Genomic DNA, 3,614 nt, shown 5'->3' on the forward strand with positions numbered 1-3,614 from the left:
CCATCGTGCACTGACCAGGCCCAGCACGCTGGCATTGGCACCGTCCTGCCTCACCAAAACCACTGCTCGGCGTCCTCCCATGGGCTGCTGGCCTGACGCCCACAGTCCGCGGAGCCTGGCACCCTGTTCTGCTGATGACGGATCCAGATAGTGGTGGCCTCTGAGGCCTTGACAGTGGAGGCTGGGGGAGGACAGGGAGCAGGTGGGGCCTACCAAGCCACGTCGCAGACGGTGGCCTTCATCCTGGGGACAACGGGAGCCACGGAATGGCCTTCCCACGGACGTCAGAGTAGTTTAACCCTGTGGACCACCCCACAGGCACGCCGCGGGAAGCAGGTCCAGCCAGGAGCAGGTGCAGCCCCGCACCACACGGCCCCGTAGTGACCGCAGAGGTGGCTGAGGGCGTCACTGATAGGGGCTGGGGGTCACCAGGATGACGGGGGGTGAGGACACAATGTGCATAGATCACTCGCTGTGCCAGACCCTGCCAAGGTTCAAGAGTTTGCTCACGTGGCCCAGGAGCCGCAGGGTCAGGCTCCCCAGTCAGCGCAGGGGCTCGGGTCCTGCCTCCGGGACATCCCGGCTCTGGCCACGAGGGGGCGGTGTGGCGCACTGGACCAGCGCTGCGGGCCTCCGCCAGTTACTGCAAATGCCTGGTCTCAGGTTCCTCCTCTGGAGGCTGTGATGGGACTCTGAGCTCAACGAAAACCTGGGGCGGCCCGAGCGGCGGGCGGGGGGATGCAGTGCGCGGTGGGCTGCATCTTCCTACAGCCCCACCCGCGCGCCCTCCTCACACCCGGACCAGGACACATCCCGCCGGGCAGCGGAGGGTCTAGGTCCCGCTCCTTGGAGCTCCCCTGCACCGCCTCCACCTTTGGGGACGCTGGCCGCCTGCTGTGAGGAAGCCCAGACTGGCCGCAGCGAGAGGAGGAACCAGGCCGCAGGGGACAGACAGCGCGCACAGGCCGCCGAGGGTGAGAAGCCTCCGGATTCCTGCTGAGGGCGGAGACGAGTCCACAGGACCTGGGAGCGTCACCAGTGGCATTTCAGCCACGAGGTCGGGGTGACGTGCTCCACATCTGTGATGCACAGGCTGGAGACGCTGCTGGACACAGCCCACCCGGGGAGCCCACCCGGGGTGTCCGGAGCGAGTGGGGTTTCTGTACGGGCCTAGAACAAGCAGACCCACCCACCTGCCCACACACAGCCCACCCCACCCCACACCCATGATGCTCACACACAGGCACACACTCCCCCGCGGTGGTGGAACGCGCAGCCGCGGGCGCGGGAGCACCTGGGCTCCGTCCCTGCTCGTTACTCTCCAGCTGTGACCCCTGTAGGACGCTCTCCGACCCTCAGTGTCCTGCAGAATGGGGCTGGGAGGGGGCCGCTCCTCGCGGCTACAGAGGAGCTCAGGCAGCGCTGCTGGCCTTTACCCGCCTCCACCTTCCATTGGGGACTAAATATTGTTCTCCCCGCCTCTCCGGGAGAGGGGAGGAGGGAGGAAGACGTGTGTGTGCGTGTGTGAATTCCCGGGGAGACAGGGTCTGCGGACTATACATGTAACTCACCCTGTCTGTCCGAGCTCTGGCTGTGCCCCACCCCCCCCGCCAGGCGACCCGCAGCCCCAGGAAGGTCGCAGATGGATGGCCCGGCGCGGCCTCTGCTCAGGCTGGGCCGGCCTCCCCCTAATAAAGACCCGTTTCTTCCTGGCGGCACTCGTGGCCTGGCCACCGGCGCTCAATGAGTCTCCTGAGCCCCAGCGCCGCCCTGGACACACTCGGGCCCTCTGTGTGCCCGGCTCCCGGGGACGCTCACAATGCGGCCCTGTTCCTCTCCCACGCCCGCCGCCCGCCGGGGCGCCGTGCCAGCACGGGGAGGCTGCCGCCTGGCTTCCCGGGACGCGCTGTGTGTGGCCTGGGACAGGCACCCCCTGCGCTGGCCGCCCCTCCGGTCAGGGGGCGATTTGTGGAGAGCAAACCCTTCCTGGAGCACGGGCCTCCCCTGCCCCTCCCTCCGCACGGGACCTCTGCACAGCTCCTGCCTCCTTCTGAGGCTCAGTGCCTCCTCCTCCTCCTCCTCCTCCTCCTCCTCCTCGGACCCGGACCCCCTGACGCGGACCCTGTCCCGGCCCCGTATGATTTCCCCACGTTTAGCATTTGTCTCGTCCCTCCATCGGGAGCTTCGCAGAGCTTCGTGCCGTCTATCCCATGCAGGCCCGGCCTCCAGGCCCAGCACAGCGCTGGCACGCAGCCCTGCTCAGTGGGTGAGTGAGCAAGTCACCCCTAGGACGGGCTCAGCCATGAGCTGGTGAAGGCGGGAGTCAATGGATCAGTTACTGAATCACTGCCATCAGGGGCACAGGCAGGAGTCCCCCCTAATCTATTTCAGTCACCTGACCTTCCCCCCACCTCTCAGCCCTCCCAGGGCATGGGGGCCTTCCCCCCCCCACCCCAGGGGCCCAGCACCCACACCACCCCGGCCGGAACACCACTGCCCCCCTGGTCGACTTGGGGTCACCCTGGCTCTGTCCTGTCACAGGACCTTCGCATCGGCTGTTCCCTGGGCCTGGAATTCTGCTGTGTCGGCCCATCCCCACCTCCTCACATGAGGCCCCCCTCCCTCCCGTCTCAGCTGAACAGCCCTCCCGGGGGCCCTCCCCGGCCCCTCTCCGACCGGTCCCAGCTGCCCCTGGCCCAGCACCGAGAGTTCCTCCCTGGACCTCAGGAAGGTCAGGGATCATCTACCTGTTTCCCCCACAAGGGAAGTGCGTGGGACGGGCACCGGCCCTATCTTGCTCACCGGTGGGCCCCTGGTCCCCAGCACCGTGCAAGGCTCACCGTCGGGGCTCCGTGGGCATGTGCAGGGCACAGTAGCCCCGGGATGCTGACTCTGTGTCCACTTTACAGCACAGGGCCCCGGCGCGGTGTGGGCCGGGTGTGAGGTCACAGTTCGTTCCAGGGACTGGCACCAGGGGCCGTCCTCCTGTTTACCGCAGGTTTCGTCCAGACGGGGCTGCAGCGCCGAGGGGAGGGACGGGCAGGCAGTAACAGAGGCAGGTGCTTCCTCGGAGAGGTCAGGGGTGGGGTGGGAGGAGCCGGGCCACCTGCTCTTGGAAAGGGGTGGTCAGGGAAGGCTCCCTGGGGGCGGTGAGGCCATCCCTGGCTGGAGTCCCAAAATAGGAAATGCCATTCATCAGGGGGTGGGGCCACGCCAGCAGCTGTGCGAAGGGGACCAGGAGCTGGCTTCCTGCTCCCACGGGGCCCAGTGTGAGGAGGGGCCTTGAGGGCCAGGGTGGGCGGGGCAAGCCCGGAGGACGGACACCGTTCAGTCCATGGACAGGCACCTGGCCCAGAGGTGGCTGAGCTGCCCGGGAAAGGAGTGAGCTCCCTGTGCAGGGGGTATGTCAGCTGGAGAGGAGAGGGCTGAGGGTGAGCCACGCAGGATGCTGCAAGCCCTGCGAGTCCGGAGCAGCTCGAGGTCTAGAACGGAGTGCCGTCTCGCACCGGCAGAGAATAGCAGCACTCTCGCCGAATACGCACGAACGCGACCATTGCAGGCCTCGTGGTGGTAACACCCATCTCTAAAGGCCACTCCTTGCGCGTCCCCCCGTG

The sequence above is a fragment of the Myotis yumanensis genome, unplaced genomic scaffold (genome assembly GCF_028538775.1).
Source record: "Myotis yumanensis isolate MYYU_CA2020_CCGP unplaced genomic scaffold, mMyoYum1.0.hap1 SCAF_1, whole genome shotgun sequence".
Taxonomy (NCBI): Eukaryota; Metazoa; Chordata; class Mammalia; order Chiroptera; family Vespertilionidae; genus Myotis; species Myotis yumanensis.